Source organism: Silurus aristotelis, assembly GCF_946808225.1.
Source record: "Silurus aristotelis genome assembly, chromosome: 23".
Classification (NCBI taxonomy): Eukaryota; Metazoa; Chordata; class Actinopteri; order Siluriformes; family Siluridae; genus Silurus; species Silurus aristotelis.
Window position 1 is genome coordinate 18,391,756 of NC_139596.1, and position 19,117 is coordinate 18,410,872.

At 38.2% G+C, this 19,117-nt stretch overlaps 1 protein-coding gene across 1 annotated transcript in view; it reads left to right on the forward strand.

Moving 5' to 3' along the window:
• Positions 1-232: 232 nt before the first annotated feature.
• Positions 233-19,117, forward strand: part of npffr1l2 (neuropeptide FF receptor 1 like 2) — a 57,700-nt gene continuing 38,815 nt past the window's right edge. Inside the window, exon 1 of the mRNA XM_083527408.1 lies at positions 233-335. The gene's annotated coding sequence lies outside the window, so the exon portion shown is untranslated. The remainder of the gene's footprint in view (positions 336-19,117) is intronic.

A 19,117-nucleotide genomic window follows, 5' to 3' on the forward strand; every position in this document is an offset into this window, starting at 1 on the left:
GAGAGAGAGAGAGAGAGAGAGAGAGAGAGAGAGAGAGAGAGAGAGAGAGAGAGAGAGAGAGAGAGAGAGAAAGAGGAAAGACTGACCTGATGGATTGTGCGAAGTCACAGTCATTTAGACGCATGGAGGAAGATGGAAATACAACAAGCAGGCAGTGACGGAGATCCATTGAACTAAAAGGACAGAAAATATATATTTTTAAAAGTAAATATATATATATATATATATATATATATATATATATATATATATATATATATAAATCAGCTTAGCAGCTAGATTCAACTAAAGGCATTGCAACTCTTGAAAGTTCTGTATTTCTGCTCTAACTAAAGGTAAGAAGCAAAATTATATATATATATATATGTGTGTGTGTGTGTGTGTGTCTGTGTGTGTGTGTGTGTGTGCAAGTGCATAATATATATATATATATATATATATATATATATATATATATATATATATATATGAGAGAGAGAGAGAGAGAGAGAGAGAGAGAGAGAGAGAGAGAGAGTATAGACAAAATTAATTGAATTTAGTGAATATGTGTGAAAGTGGCACATTCCAGGTGGAACTTATATCACAATGTAAGTTTATTTGTATTAAAATACTTTTTAAGGAATAAAAGAAAAATACCTGACAAAAGAATAAAAAAAAATTATGTGTGTGTGTAAATATATATATATATATAAACTTTATATATTCAATATATTGTATTTGGGGGCAGGGCATCATTTCTGTTCCTGAGGTAAATTTTCACTAATTCACACATTTTTTTTAGATATTTGATGAAAAATGCAAATTTTTAAAGCAAACATGACCAACGTATAAGAAAATTTACATTTAATACAGTTTTGTAAGTTTTCTTATTTTAATTAATAATCAAAAAACCGTTAGCATTATGCTAATTTCCATTTCCCCATACCAACAAACTTTTATTATTTACTTCAAATTTAAGAATGATCTGTGTGATGGTTTACTGATAAATATATAAAACATTTTCTTACATATAGACAAGTATATTCGGACAAAAATACCTCAAGTTTTATGCTGAAGACGGAAAAGTAGCGAGCGCTGCTACCATCCTCACAGCAGACTCGATAAAGCGACTTCGAGAATGTTGCACGCGCTCTGTTTCGCGCTTAAAAAATGCGTTTCACAAGACGGACCGTTCCATTTCAGGGTGGAAATGGGGGTTAAGAGCGGAAAGAATTTTGCGATAACGGTAACGAAATATCTACGAAGTGGTTTTTACTGGTGTATAAGAAAGTGCAAAAAAAGGAAAAAAAATCACATTAGTGTATCTCGTTACATAATATGCAACAATAAAATATATGGAGCTGAATAAAATTTTTGGCGGCCGTTGGAGACAATGGTTCAGCCCAGATGAATTTTGAAATCAAAATGGAGCTCAGTTGAATAGAGTTGAGTTTCAAGGTTTGTGAGAAGTATTCATGGGAAGATCAGATAAGTTTAGTGACTTGGTTCTTTGAATTTTCTTCATCAACAAAAAACATTTTTTTTGTCATTTTGTTTCTTTGATCAGAAATAAAACAAAATGTTACATTTCCAATAAGCAAATCCCAAAAATGAGCACAATACAATCACACTATAATCACACTATAATCACAAATCACACTACATCGCACTACAAACACAATACAATCACACTACATTCACAATTCAATCACACTACATCACACTATAATCACACTACATCACACTATAATCACACTACATCACACTATAATCACACTACATCACACAATAATCATACTACATTACACTGTAATAACACTACATCACACTATAATCACACATCACACTATAATCACACTACATCACACATCACACTATAATTACACTACATCACACATCACACTATAATCACACATCACACTATAATCACACTACATCACACATCACACTATAATCACACATCACACTATAATCACACTACATCACACAATAATCACACTACATTACACTGTAATCACACTACATCACACTATAATCACACTACATCACACTATACTCACAGTACATCACACATCACACTATAATCACACTACATCACACATCACACTATAATCACACATCACACTATAATCACACTACATCACACATCACACTATAATCACACATCACACTATAATCACACTACATCACACATCACACTATAATCACACATCACACTATAATCACACTACATCATACATCACACTATAATCACACATCACACTATAATCACACTACATCACACATTACACTATGATCACACATCACACTATAATCACACTATAATCACACTACATCACACTATAATCACACTACATCACACTATAGTCACACTACATCACACAACACAATATAATCACAATACATCACATTACAATCACACTTCTTTACAATATAAGTCCAATACATTACTATTAACTAATAACCCAGCCATTAGGGAGGCACAAGCCAGTGCACTCTTAGTGCCGGTCCCAAGCCTGGATAAATGGGGAGGGTTGCGTTAGGAAGGGCATCCAGCGTAAAACATGTGCCAAATCAAATATGCGGGTCACGAATAAGAATTTCATACCGGATACACTAAGGAAGGAGAAAAGGATTTATACCGATTGGCCAAGCAGAGGGACCGAGCTGGGAAGGATGTACTGCAAGTTAGAGCAATAAAGGATGGAGAAGGAAATGTGTTGACTAGTGAGGAGAGTGTGTTGAGAAGATGGAGGGAGTATTTTGAGCAGCTGATGAATGAGGAAAATCAGAGAGAGAGAAGGTTGGAGGATGTGGAGTTAGTAAAGCAGGAAGTGGATAGGATTAGTAAGGAGGAAGTGAGAGCAGCGATTAAGAGGATGAAGAGTGGAAAGTCGGTTGGACCAGATGACATACCGGTAGAAGCGTGGAGATGTTTAGGAGAGATGGCAGTAGAGTTTTTAACCAGATTGTTTAACAAGATTTTGGAAGGTGAGAGGATGCCTGAGGAATGGAGAAGGAGTGTGCTGGTACCGATCTTTAAGCATAAGGGAGATGTGCAGACCTGCAGTAACTACAGGGGAATAAAGTTGATCAGCCACACCATGAAGTTATGGGAAAGAGTAGTGGAAGCCAGGCTGAGAGAAGAGGTGACCATCTGTGAGCAACAGTATGGTTTCATGCCGAGGAAGAGCACCACAGATGCCTTATTTGCTTTGAGAACATTGATGGAGAAGTATAGAGAAGGACAGAAGGAGCTGCATTGTGTATTTGTGGATTTAGAGAAAGCGTACGACAGGGTGCCGAGAGAGGAGTTGTGGTATTGTATGAGGAAGTCAGGTGTGTCAGAGAAGTATGTGAGGGTGGTGCAGGACATGTATGAGGACAGTGTGACAGCAGTGAAGTGTGCAGTAGGAACGACAGACTGGTTCAAGGTGAAGGTTGGACTGCATCAAGGATCGGCCCTGAGCCCTTTCTTGTTTGCAGTGGTGATGGACAGGTTGACGGACGAGGTCAGACAGGAGTCTCCCTGGACTATGATGTTTGCGGATGATATTGTGATTTGTGGTGAGAGTAGTGAGCAGGTTGAGAAGAGCCTGGAGAGGCGGAGGTACGCGCTGGAGAGGAGGGGAATGAAAGTCAGTAGGAGTAAGACAGAGTATATGTGCGTAAATGAGAGGGAGGGCAGTGGAGTGGTGCGGTTACAGGGAGAAGAGGTGAAGAAGGTGGAGGAGTTCAGGTACCTGGGGTCAACAGTGCAAAGTAATGGAGAGTGTGTTAGGGAAGTGAAGAAAAGAGTGCAGGCAGGGTGGAGTGGGTGGAGAAGAGTGACAGGAGTGATTTGTGATAGAAGAGTATCTGCAAGAATGAAAGGAAAAGTTTATAGGACTGTGGTGAGACCTGCGATGTTGTATGGATTAGAGACAGTGGCATTGAGTAAAAGGCAGGAGGTGGAGCTGGAGGTAGCAGAGCTGAAGATGTTAAGGTTTTCGTTGGGAGTGACGAGGATGGACAAGATTAGAAATGAGTTTATTAGAGGGACAGCGCATGTTGGACGTTTTGGTGACAAGGTGAGGGAGGCGAGATTGAGATGGTTTGGACAGAGGAGGGACATGAATTATATCGGTAGGAGAATGCTGAGGATGGAGCCACCAGGAAGGAGGAAAAGAGGAAGACCAAGGAGGAGGTTCATGGATGTGGTGAGGGAAGACATGCAGGTAGTTGGTGTAAAAGAGGCAGATGTAGAGGACAGGGTGGTATGGAGACGGATGATCCGCTGTGGCAACCCCTAATGGGAGCAGCTGAAAGAAAAAGAAGAAGAACATTACTATTAACTAATCCAAGTGAAAAATATTAAAGCCCAGCAGAAAAATTCCAAAGCTCTACAAAAAAATTTTTTTTTCAGTCTATGTTTTACATAAATAATGTTTTCACACTCACCAATGAGAGAGAAAACATACGACTCATCACAGAGCACTCATGATGGTCAGCCTTTTGCACTTTTACCACTGATGGCAAAGAGTGCACACTGCTTCTCTCTTTCATTTTAAAGATAATCATGCATATACACACTGGTGAATTTAATATACAAAGCTCTTTGCTATTGTAGTTCAACTCTATTGTTTAATTTTAGCAACAAGAAAGCTGATTTGCTGTTAAAAGTGGAATGCTACATCAGCCACCCCCTGATAGAAGTACCTATGGCAACCATTAAAAGTAACGCTTACTGGGAAAATAATAGTATGGCAACCAGCGAATTTCACAGTAATTAAAACTGATACACAAAATGTTAAATTGTAAAATTAATACATTCAGCAGCTGGTGTAATCACCCTTACCCACAAAATAGTGTTGCCACTTCAGTCTTTAGTCCTTCTTTCATTCCTGACCTTGGTCTCCTTTGGGATCTTGGACTTACTTCCACTGAATAAATCATGCTGGGAAGTAAATTTTCTATGCAAATTAGCAAATATAAAAAATAAGTAAGAGTGTAAACAGATAAGTAAGATTTGCTGCCTTAAACCAGCTTTATACTTTTACATTTTTGGCCTGATTTTGCTGTTGCAGGCAAAAATCGCACAACGGTAAAGACTTCTTTGTTTATAGGATCCAGGTGACATTGTGACAACCAAAATGTTGTGTTAGAAAGTTTTGAATAAAATCTCAACACTGCCACAGTGCTCATCTAAAATCACATCAATAGGATGTCTGCACAACATAGTGTCAATCTGCAAAATACGACAGCGATGAGGGTGAAATGTAAATTAAATAAATGAAAAAAAAATAAGCTAGTTCTGCTTTTACTATATGACATTGTGTGGTGGGGTGAAGTTCACAAACCATGTAGTTAAGTTAAAGTAGAGATGCACTCAATAAAATATCACTCCAGTAAAAGTAAAAGTGCTCCATTTAAATTGAGTAAAAGTACAAAAAGTATTCGCCTTCAAACATACTTAAGACTGATTTCACAAAATATAGCTGAGTAAAAAATATTATATGTGACTTTAAAATATAGTCAAGTTACAGTAAAAGTCTCACTAAATGATAAAACTACTTAAGTACAGTAATGAATTCAATTTACTTCATTACTGTCCATCACTATATCATTTAATTTTCTTTCTCAAGCAAATCCTGCTCCAGCATGGCAGGGCCCCGTGCACCATATACGTAGATATGGTTTTCATGGGTTGGAGTGGAGGATGTTGAGCTTTGACCAGAACCCTACTTAACACCTTTGGGGTCAATGTAAATGCTCATCAGTACCTGACTTTAATAATGCTCTTGTGTTTGAATAAGCACAAATCTTTATAAGCACACTCCATAAGAGTGTAAGTTGTTTTAATAGCAAATGGGGACTAACTGGAATGTTCAGAAAGCATGTTCAAAGTAATCTTTTGCTCAAGTGTCTATATAATATGTACAGTATATGTCTATCTTAATGGAGGAATTGGTAGAATGAAGACTAAGGGCTGTCTGTGTGTGTGTGTGTGTGTGTGTGTGTGTGTGTGTGTGTGTGTGTGTGTGTGTGTGTGTGTGTGTCTTTAAATCAAATCCTGCTAACTTCATCTAATTCAGACTATGTGTTTTTTTACTTGAAGACATGTTTAAATTCAGTATCTACACTTTAAAACTTGCTTGGTTCAAAATAATACAATTGGGGTAAATTTGGAAATCAAGCACAGGGATCTCTAAGGACTGCACCAGCATGGGTTGTTTTAACCCCTGTAGTTAGAGTAGAATATTGACTCTGCATGTTTTATTTTGTTTTTTTTCAAACCTAACAAGTTCATAAAAAAAAAAAAAAAAAAAAAAAAAAAAAAAAAAAAAAAAAGAAATTGTATTCTGGGCTGTAGATGCACACGTTGCTATAGTTGCTGTTTGCTTGTCAATTATTGTTGTTCATAACAACACATTTTCTTCTACAAACCCACCTAGTGTGGAAGCAGCCTACAGGTCTAACTATAACAATCCTATAACCAGAGAAAATATGGCAGAGAAAACATAATGATTATCTACCTGGAAATAACAGTTAGGTATTTATGTAGCAGCCCATAATGCTACTATAAACCCAGCATGCTGAATTACGCACAATAGCCCCCGAGCCGAGTAAAAGAAATAACCATGCAACCATGTTTAAGAAGGTCTGTAAATGATACCAAACAATGTATAGTTTCTAGTTTTTGAACAACTTTTAGTGTTTAAACTAAGTCCAATTTCAAATAGTACATATTTGGTTTACAGTCTGTTTGGTATTCCTAAGCCTTGGTTTGTTTGCTCTCTCCTTCTGTGGGTTTTGTGCATTGAACTGGTTCTTAGTCACCATCCCCAGGGATTCCTGCTATGTAAAGTCTACTGTTTCTCCTGCCAGACCATTACTTTATCTTTATCTACTGAAGACCTTATGTAGTTCCTATATGGCTATTGGGGTGCATTTATCAAGTGGATTTATTTGCAAATTGTTTTTAGGGGCATTTACATGAGAAATGCAGTGTTTGCTTTTATAAATCAATATACAAGAACACTTACTAGTGTAAACCTCAATTAATCGGTTTCATAATGCATTAATGGTTAAAAAAAAATTGATATATGGATTTTGCTGTCAAGATAGATAGATAGATAGATAGATAGATAGATAGATAGATAGATAGATAGATAGATAGATAGATAGATAGATAGATAGATAGATAGATAGATAGATAGATAGATAGATCTTTCATTGTCATAATTCAGTTGCTCAGCCCCAAAATGCAATTAAGAATCGTCCAGAAGAGCAAATATATAGTAAAGCCACAGCACTGTGCAAATAAAACACAAGGCTACAGACAATAAATATGTTTTTGAACCATTGTACTTTGGAGGAATTGAGTATGAGTAGTAAATTACACTATGTTGTGATAAGAAAAAAAAAAACCTCTCTTTATATATACTCTATAGGACCAAAAGTAATCAGACACTTTCCAGCCATGTGAGGTTCTTGTTCAAAATTTACCACAAAGTTTGAGGCACACAGTTGTATTGATTGTAAATTCTCCCTTCCCTTCAACTATGACACTTAAACCAGTTTTAACATAACACTGCTCCTGCTGATGTGCATAAATACAGTATGGGAAGGTGATAGCTTAGTGGTTAAGGCATTGAACTTTGGATTAAAAGGTTGTGAGTTCAAATCCTTGCACCAAGCTGCTATTCCTGGGCCACTGAGAAAAGCCCTTAACTCCCATAGCTGCTCAGTTGGATGAATGAGATACTTGTAAGTCGCTCTACATAAGGATGTCGGTCAAATACTGTAAATATTCTTTATTTTCTAGAGTGGCCTACTCCAGATCTTTAACCTCAATGTTATTGAACAACGTCGAAATGAATGTAAACATTGACTGCACCTCAGGCCTCCTTATCTTCTCACCTACATCAGTACTTGGCGTTACTAACTGTCGGAATGAATCTCACACAAATCTAAACAAGCACACTCCAAAATCTAGTGGAACATCTTTCAAGATTTGAACAGAAAATAGGGACTAAATATGGAATAGGATGTCCAAAAAGCACATACCACATCTTGTGGTCAGATAAACATATATATATTTTATATTATCAATTATTTGATTGTATTGTGCAGACTAAATGCAATAATTTAATAGCTGGCGATAGACATAATATAATAAAAGCTGCTAATAAAAATAATATTTTCTTTCCTGTGTTTATTACATGGATTAATTCACATGTGTGTGAGATGTTACTTCTGGTTAATAATATTAATTTAACCAGATAATTAAAAATAATTGCAAGATTATATACATTTCCCATGCAGGCACTATTTACATTTACAGTGTTAAGGCTCTAGATTCATATCATCAATCTCATTATGGTTTATATCGTCCTTAATATGTCTTGAAAAGTATGAAATGTTGTGATGATGTAAGCAAGGACTAAAAGAGAAGTAAAAAACACTCAAATCTACCATTATAAGCACCGAAAAAAGAATCCTAATTGAAATCCCAGTTCCCGGAATGCAACATATGTTTTTTTTTTCTACCGTTTCAGCATATGAAGGAGATTTATATGAAAAGAACACTTGCAACTCCAGAACTCGAAAAAACATGGTCATTGTTTACCCTTCATACTTTGTCTCACTTCACTGTAGCTGTAGCTGTAGCTGTAGTTTTTCTTGCTTATTGGAGTACTTGCAATGCTTGAGTCTTGACAATGAATCTTGGAGCCACCTGGAAACAAAGACAACCTTTTATATCATTAAATTCCTCTGCCTCAGGAAAGCAAGAGATATTTTTATTCGGGGGGAAAAAAAAAAACCCAAAACAAATGAAACACATAGCAAATCAAGTTCAGGAACCAACACAAAAGGTGCAGAGAAGTTAATTGCCCAAACGTTTGCAGTGGCATTTCTTCCATCCCAGACAAGACATTTTCTCCCTGGGCTGACTCACTATTATTATTGATTAAGTGGCGTGTGCTGTGCACTGAATAAACTGTTTGCTGTTACTGGACCATAGTGGCACCAGTTTGTAAGTTGATTGATGGTTTCATCCGTGATAATATCTACATGAGTGTGTCCACCTAATGCTTTACATAACAATTAAGCCAGAGCTGTAAACATGATTAAAGTGTTAGTGAAGTACATGTTGAAAAAAATCTGTCTGAGTTAATATAAAGGAATATGAATCATATGAATTGCTCATTTCCATTCATTCATTAACTGCCCAGTTTAGAACATTAAATGTCTTTTCAGATCAACATTTTTTGTTGTTGCTAACTTATGAATCACTTTTAAATGATACTATGCCATCAACAAACTGATGATGATGTATTTCATTAAGGTCTGCAGTGTGGTATTAATGAGAAAGATTGTTTAAATCTGAACCAACAATTATATATTTATACATAGTATAATTGGAGTAGCATGTGCTTTTTTGAACATTCTATTCCACATTTAGTCTCTATTTGCTGTTATAAAAGCCTGAAAATATGTTCCACTGGATTTTGGAGTGTACTTGAGAAGATTTGTGTTCATTCAGCCACAAGGATGTTCGTAACGTCAGGCATTTGTGTAGGTGAGGTGAGGACGCCTGGAGAGTAGTCAGCGTTCACTTTCTTCTCAGTAGGTTGGAGGTCAGAAGTTTATAGCAGGCCAGTTAAGATCTTTAACTCCAGCCCAAGTAAATCGTATTTTTGTACACAAGGGCTTGGTCATGCTGGAACAGGCTTAGGCCTACTAGTTTAAGTGAAGGAAAGATGTGATGCGACCGCAACGAAAGACATCCTACACAACCGTGAGCCACCACCTTTGTGGTAATAATAGCAGGTAGTTTGGGGAAGAGCCACATGCGGCTGGAAAAGTCAGGTATTTATATGTTATTACAGCTGAAAAACTGATTGAGCTACTAGCATGTCCCCTGGCATGACGCTATAGTGACAGCCAGATAACACTGTCTTTTTAAAGTAATCTCCTCCTTGTATCCTTGGATACTCCCATTCCAGCATCTAGGTTATTTTTTTACACAGGGATAACGAGCATGCATAATTACATATACATTCTGCTAATCAGCTGTAAAACATGTTCAGATTGTTCCATTTAGTCAGACAGATTGTTGATACGTTGATACCAGGTTGAACCGTAAGCTCATACCATAGTAATTAGCCTTTCAGATTCCAGATTCTTTTTAAGATGTTAAAGACCTTTCAAAACTTGATTAGCAACGCTAAACAATACAATCAGAGATAATCTCATTTGTGGAATTGATCAAAAGGATCTATTTCTTTTATCCTTCCTGGCATCATGCTGTAGCTTTTTCTAAGAAAAAATGACCAATAATAGGTAATTATGGCTAAACAGCTACAGCTAGTTTTAGCCTTATCTCTGGTAGCCTTGTATTGATTTTTGTGTAAGAGTTTAACAGAACATAAAAGCTCTGTCTTCGTGTAGAACCTGTTTTTATTTATGAACTAAAAAGTTTAGTGTATTTTCCTGTAATTTTTTAAAAGGTTTAGTTAATAAAAACATTATCTACAAAGATATAGTTGTGCATTGGTAAATACATTGGACTTCTGATCAGTAGGTGTTGAATCCAAACCTATCACCACCAAACTGTCACTTCTGGGCCCTTAAACAAGCCTCTCAACCCTCACCTGCTCAGGTGTATAAATGGTATAATTGTAAGTTGCTCTGCATAACGGTGTGTAAGGTGTGGGGTGACCGAAGTCCAGGTGTTCACTTATAATTCTACACTTTAAAAATTGACAACAGACTTTTATTGGGAACAAAGTAAAAAACTAGGGAGGAAAAATCCCTACTCTCTTCTAGTACAAACCCACACTCTTCTTTCTCACCCATTTTCTTATTTTTAAGGCTGTAGCAAATTTACTGGTTCCGTGCTGGAAGAAAGAGAGACAGAAAAAGTTCACCAAGCAAAGTTTTCTTTATTTACTTTCATTATCACCCCAACACTTTGCTCTGCAGTTCTCACACCGAGGCTCACCCACTGTCTCCCAGTTTGGCAAATCTTTTTTTTCATTGCCATCCGCCCGTCTCACTCATGGCACAATTTCTCTCTTTAGCTCCCGCCACTCTTCTTTCTTATTGTCTGCCTGAGTGCACTCGCCGACCGGCACGTCTTTCACCCACCCGCACTCAATCACCTTTTGCCGACCCTTCCACTCTTCTCTGATTGGTGGTTCTCTCCCTGAGAGCTGGTGTCTCTCTACTCTTTATTGGCATCGCCGGAACTAAAACAGAGCGAACCTGAAGACATTTGCTCATCTTCTGTTGTAGCTCATCCACCAAAAGATTTGATGTTTTGCAGATTTTAGCAGTGATCAGTTCTTCTCTGAAAACTCTTATGCATAATGTTTTTTGTTTTCTCGCCATTCCATGGAAACTCTAGAGCCCGTTTTGTGCGAGAATCCCAGAAGATCATCAGTTTCTGGAATCCTCACATCAGTCTATCTGGCACAAAACACCATGCCTCAGTCAGAGTCAAGAGAACACACTGTTTTCCTTATGCTGGTGTTTGATGTAAACTAAATTAAATAAAGCGCTTAGCCTGTAAAGTATCTGCATGATTAGATGAACTGCAGGAATGTGCAGGTGTTTCAAATAAAGTAGATGGATAAAGTATATTCCCTCTCGCTAATAAAGCTTCATGTAGCACAGCATTAATGTGTCCAGCATTCTTCTTCTTCTTCTTTCGGCTGCTCCCATTAGGGGTCGCCACAGCGGATCATCCGTCTCCATACCACCCTGTCCTCTATATCTGCCTCTTTTACACCAACTACCTGCATGTCTTCCCTCACCACATCCATGAACCTCCTCCTTGGCCTTCCTCTTTTCCTCCTACCTGGTGGCTCCATCTTCAGCATTTTTCTACCAATATAATTCATGTCCCTTCTCTGCACATGTCCAAACCATCTCAATCTCGCCTCCCTCACCTTGTCACCAAAACATCCTACATGTGCTGTCCCTCTAATAAACTCATTTCTAATCTTGTCCATCCTCGTCACTCCCAACGAAAACCTCAACATCTTCAGCTCTGCTACCTCCAGCTCCACCTCCTGTTTTTTACTCAATGCCACTGTCTCTAATCCATACAACATCGCAGGTCTCACCACAGTCCTATAAACTTTCCCTTTCATTCTTGCAGATACTCTTCTATCACAAATCACTCCTGTCACTCTTCTCCACCCACTCCACCCTGTCTGCACTCTTTTCTTTACTTCCCTAACACACTCTCCATTACTTTGCACTGTTGACCTCAGGTACCTGAACTCCTCCACCTTCTCCACCTCTTCTCCCTGCAACCGCATCACTCCACTGCCCTCCCTCTCATTCACACACATGTACTCTGTCTTACTCCTACTGACTTTCATTCCCCTTCTCTCCAGCGCATATCTCCACCTCTCCAGGCTCTTCTCAACCTGCTCTCTACTCTCACCACAAATCACAATATCATCTGCAAACATCATAGTCCAGGGAGACTCCTGTCTGACCTCGTCCGTCAACCTCTCCATCACCACTGCAAACAGGAAAGGGCTCAGGGCCGATCCTTGATGCAGTCCAACCTTCACCCTGAACCAGTCTGTCGTACCTACTGCACACTTTACTGCCGTCACACTGTCCTCATACATGTCCTGCACACTTCTCTGACACACCTGACTTCCTCATACAATACCACAACTCCTCTCTCGGCACCCTGTCGTACGCTTTCTCTAAATCCACAAATACACAATGCAGCTCCTTCTGTCCTTCTCTATACTTCTCCATCAACATCCTCAAAGCAAATAAGGCATCTGTGGTGCTCTTCCTCGGCATGAAACCATACTGTTGCTCACAGATGGTCACCTCTTCTCTCAGCCTGGCTTCCACTACTCTTTCCCATAACTTCATGGTGTGACTGATCAACTTAATTCCCCTGTAGTTACTGCAGGTCTGCACATCTCCCTTATGCTCCCTTAAGATCGGTACCAGCACACTCCTTCTCCATTCCTCAGGCATCCTCTCCCCTTCCAGAATCCTGTTAAACAATCTGGTTAAAAACTCCACTGCCATCTCTCCTAAACATCTCCACGCTTCTACCGGTATGTCATCTGGTCCAACCGACTTTCCATTCTTCATCCTCTTAATCGCTGCTCTCACTTCCTCCTTACTAATCCTATCTACATCCTGCTTCACCAACTCCACATCCTCCAACCTTCTCTCTCTCTGATTTTCCTCATTCATCAGCTGCTCAAAATACTCCCTCCATCTTCTCAACACACTCTCCTCACTAGTCAACACATTTCCTTCTCCATCCTTTATTGCTCTAACTTGCAGTACATCCTTCCCAGCTCGGTCCCTCTGCTTGGCCAATCGGTATAAATCCTTTTCTCCTTCCTTAGTGTCCAACCTCTTATACAGTTCCTCATATGCCTTTTCCTTGGCTTTCGCCACATCCCTTTTAACCTGCTGCCGCATCTCCTTGTACTCCTGCCTACTCTTCTCATCACTCTGTTGATCCCACTTCTGTTTTGCCAATCTCTTTCCCCTAATGCTCTCCTGCACTTCCTCATTCCACCACCACGTCTCCTTGTCTTGCTTTCTATTTCCAGATGTCACACCAAGTACTTTTCTAGCTGCCTCCCTCATCACTCCTGCAGTAGTTGCCCAATCATCCGGCACCTCTTCACCACCACCAAGCCCCTGTCTGACCTCTTCCCTGAACCTCACACTACACTCTTCCTCCTTCAGTTTCCACCATCTTATTCTTCTTTCAAACCTTACTTTCCTCCTCTTCTTCTTCGCCTCCAAAACCATCCTACAGACCACCATCCGATGCTGTCTAGCTACACTGTCCCCCGCCAACACCTTACAGTCTCCAATCTCCTTCAGGTTGCATCTCCTACACAGAAGATAATCCACCTGTGTGCACCTTCCTCCACTCTTATACGTCACCCTATGATCCTCCTTCTTCTTAAAATACGTGTTCACCACTGCCATTTCCATTCTTTTAGCAAAATCTACCACCATCTGCCCTTCCACATTCCTCTCCTTAAAACCATACCTACCCATCACCTCCTCATCACCTCTGTTCCCTTCACCTACATGCCCATTAAAGTCTGCCCCAATCACCAATCATTCTTTCCTAGGTACTACCGCTTCATCTAATTCACTCCAGAATCTTTCTTTCTCCTCCATCTCACAGCCAACTTGTGGAGCATAGGCACTGATGACATTTATCATCATCCCTTCAACTTCCACCTTCACGATCATCACCCTATCAGAAACTCTCTTCACCTCCACTACACTCTTACTGTACGCTTCCTTCAGAATCACCCCTACACCATTTCTCTTCCCATCCACACCATGATAAAACAGTTTAAACCCACCTCCAATGTTCCTGGCCTTACTCCCTTTCCACTTGGTCTCCTCAACACACAACACATCTACCTTTCTCCTCTCCATCATATCAGCTACCTCTCTCCCTTTACCCGTCATAGTACCAACATTTAAAGTACCAACCCGAACCTCTACTCTCCTACACTGCTCCTTTTCCTGCCGTCTCTGTAGACGCCTTCCTCCTCTCCTTCTCCTCCTTCGGCCAACAGTAGCCCAATTTCCACCGGTACCCTGTCGGCTAACGATACCTGTGGCGGTCGTTGTTAACCCGGGCCTCGACCGATCCGGTATGAAATTCTCATTTGTGATCCGCATATTTGATTTGGCACATGTTTTACACTGGATGCCCTTCCTAACGCAACCCTCCCCATTTACCCGGGCTTGGGACCGGCACTAAGAGTACACTGGCTTGTGCCCCCCTAATGGCTGGGTTTAATGTGTCCAGCATTAATGGGTTAAATAAACAAATGCTAATTCGGAGTGATAAATCAAATAAATTGTAATCCAAGCAATAAATGTGTGGAAGTTTTTCTGTCAAATGCAGGGCACAGGAACTCAGACTGTGAAACTCAGAACAAAAAACATTTCAAGGTTGACAGGTAAAAAGAAATGTTCAATGTAGGTCAATGTTACGTGAAAATTCAATGCAATTTAATGCAAGTCAGAAATGTCACCTTAAAAGCAAGGCAGCGTCTAAAATGCAGTAACTCGAAATAAAAATCTATTACAACTCAAATGTACTTTAGCGTAGACCGCGTGTTTAAATAACTCATCTAATTGTAAACAAATGGCTGAGATACATTTAGTCTACACATAACACCTATGTCTCTTCAAACCACATTCAACCTTAAAAAAAGTGATGCTTCAACATCCATCTCATTCAGCCACCATTCACAAATAGGATCAACACTGAAAAAGGATGTTTTTAAATGTTAGATAGAATATATTTTACACTGCGTTTATGTTTATATAGAGCTTACTCCATTTAAAACCACTGCCATCCAGACGGGAAATCATCTCATCTGTCTGGAGATTGGACCGAAAAAACCCAAAAACAAAACAAAATGAAAAACACTGAAAATTGAGTGTGATATCTATTGCAAATGTTAACGCAACCATGGAAGTTAATCAGAGTTAATCTGCATACTAAGATTGAAAAAAGATCCTTGTGTTTTTTATTGTTCACTAGACATTTTTCTCTTGCAGTACCATGTGTTTAACACCCTGTATTTCATGTTATGTTTGATTCTAAACAATCTAGTTTATTATAACTTGGTCATACCGGATTCTGATTGGCTGGAAGGCGAGTTAAATCAGCGTTTTAAATGAATGTGCTGCTTATAAACACCTGTAACATCTATATTAACATCCAGTTCCATCCAGAGTGAAACAGCTTTTGTACACATTTCCTAATAACCTAACTGAGCTCTATGGTGGAGTTTTGCATGTGGTGGAATTTATATGGTGAATATGGTGATTTTGATGAATTACTCGAAGCACAAGATGAATTTGACAAACTAGAAAAGAAACATTTAAACGAGTAAACAGATGAAAAATAGCACTAGAAATCAACTATAATAATCTTTTATTATAAATAATTCTGCTCTAATGACTAAGTATTAAAACTCATGCATATAAATGCAATCTTATGGCACTACTTACTAAGCAGCAGAATTGTAGCTAAAAGGAGCCGTGTATCAAATAAATAAGGAAAATAAGCATTATTTTGATCCATTCAGGCAGTTTTGCTCTGCAAACATCAATGACAACTTTGACACCATTTTCATGCTCTCAGCTACATCTTGGGCCGTTCTTTACCTCAACATGGTTCACTAACATCCTATAACCGTAAAATCTGTAATGGAAATTTGCCCAAAATCAAGCTTGTTCGGCTTTACATTAATGAATCATACTTATTTAAAGAGCCTCAGTCACAGGATAAAGACAATTTATTTAATAGGAAAATCTTTCCATCTAAAATTTCAAAGATAGAGGGAAAAAAAAACACTAAAATCACACTGCAGGGTAAAATTTAGCTTTTTAAAAAAAGTCTTTCATTCTGTAATAGTTTTTTGTATTAACAGATTAACATTTTTCTTGTGCACTAACACATAATAGCAGGGTAACAGTAAAGCCGATTGATCAAAAGGTTCTTATGTGGTGTAAACAGTAATTAAAAAAAAATTCATAGTTCTTCTTGTTTATATGCAAAACTTCATTAATAGTTAAGGTCAGTGCAAAGAGCATAATTAGCTGCTCTAACTCTACCGCAGAAAATAAATGACCTTGCTTTTGCAAAATATTTTCATACCAAGTTATTCACAAGTGATGATGCCTTGAACTAGCCAGTCAGGACACCCATGTGCAGAAATGTGGTAAATAAATGAAAATGGCTTTCTGCTGAGGAACCATGAGAAGTTCTGCTCATGTTTTTCAAACAAATTGTGTTCACATTAGCAAGTGAAAGAAATTCTTCTCAACTTGATGCAAACTAGGTATGAGGAAAATCCAACGAATCAGCCCCAACCTCCTCAGTGCGGTAGAACATTTTCCATCTCCTACATTTTACAAGTTTAGCTCAAATGTGTAGTGGAATAAATCTCATCCCATAGTCTTGGACAAGGATGTTGCTAAAGTATTTAGGACTTTTAGGTATTTATACTTTTACTTGAGTATGATTTTTCAGTGCTCTTTCCACCACTGCAAGCAAAACAAAGCTTGGCATTTAAAGTACAGACAACAAATTTTTTTTTTTACCAATTTCTTAAATATTAGGATTTATTTTAAATGCAATTTAAAGACAAATAAACTGCATGTTGTAGTAAATCATGTGCTACATTTTTACGTTATTGCTACACAGTAACAAATTTACTTTGTAACTGTCCATTGCACCTTTATATTGCCTGAGATGTAAAATATTCAGCAACACTGATAAAGGACCCCTGAGCATATCAATAAAAAAGTGCTTCTCTATTAGGAGACTGCGAGTTGTGACCATGCTCCACTTATTCATGGGCAACAGTCAAGAGAGCAAAATTTGGCTGTGTTCTCTGGGATAAGTGGGTATACCCTCGCTTTCTCTCTTCCCTGCCCATCACAGTGACACTCGCCAATTGTATTTTGCTCTGTGATTGAACAGCAGGTCAAAATGTTGTGGTGGTCTGGCTTTATTTCTCTCAATAACCTAATTGTCTATAATAGCTACAGCCTGTTCACATATCTCTATTTTACTGACGTATTTCCATTTGGGGGAAACGTTAACTTCACTAAATTTAAAAGTCAAATATCATACATTTAGTGAAATCAGTCGTTCCTTTTTATTAACGAGGATAAAAACGTAACTGGTGAAACACGCAGCAAGTCACCAATCAGGGTTTTAAACTCGTTCTGATTGACGCTTGGTCCATTTACTGATCACCAACATACAGTTCAGCATCAGTTCAACATCAAGCAGAACATTTAGAGAGGAATAAATGATGAAGAAGCTCCAGACTCGAACTCACCACAACACACGTGACCTCATTTCCGTGATTTCTAGTAGTTTTGGGCTCATGATCATTGTAGATTAGAAATATAGAATAGAAATCAATCAGTGTTTGAGTCATTAATATCATTCTATTAATAGATCAGTGTGCTGAGAGTCACATTCGAGTCTTTACACATAAACTGAGTTGATTAAGTAAAGAATCTTGTGATAAAAATGATAATAGGAACATTATAGTTATAATAAATCATAGTACTTTGTATACTTAAATACTTTTAAAGGCAAAAACTTTTGTAATTTTACTCAAGTTTAAAGTGAGCACTTTTACTTTTACTGGAGTCACATATTTATGACATCTTAAAGAATTTACAATTATTTTTATTGAAACTCTGGATTCTAAAACCCACCATAGAGCAACTGCAGCATGAACCTGTCCAAATGGAGAATAAATTAGATGAAACATACTATAAATCCCAACTTCTTTTTCTGTTCCAGGCCGAAGTCATTTGTGCCAGGATGAATCATCATGAACACCCCAATCTTTGCCCAGAATATGCAAAATTCACTAGCTGACATTTTGGAACATTTACAAGAATTGAACGAATACACTGTAAAAGGTGCGAAATTCAGCATTCCTGCTGAATACAAATATTGTCAGAGTTGTTTACACTTTTGTAGACTTTCTTTAGTTCATTTTGTCACTGTGTTGCCTCACAGCTGTCTGTAGGTAGACATAAGCTGATTATGAGACCTGTCTATCTTTGAAATAATTTCTCATTAACAGCAGGAGGAAGAGATTCTATCTGGAGTGAGATTTAGAAGAATTTGATAAACCTGATAAACCAGAAGGGAAAAATCTTTAAAACCATTAATAAAGAATGAAATAAAAAATGAATCACAAAGGTGGCCGTATGCATCCTCATCGATCGAGATTTCCCAATTTGAGCCTGAGCTGTGGACTTTCTCACATTCTCCCAGAATATGTGTGGATTTCCTGTTGGCTTTCTGGGTTCCTCATAGCTCCCAAAAACATAAATTGTGTGTGTGTGTGTGTGTGTGTGTGTGTGTGTGTGTGTGTGTGTGTGTGTGATTGAAAAAATATGGATGACTTATGGGACCTTTAATGAAAGTTCTCCGTTCAATTTTTCTTTCGTTCACCCACTGTTACACTGTTCTGTTATACGTTACACCAATAAAAAACCAAATTAAAAATTCTATGCCACTCATGACTATGCACAAGTTCAAGTTCACACTCATGCTCAATGTGAGAAT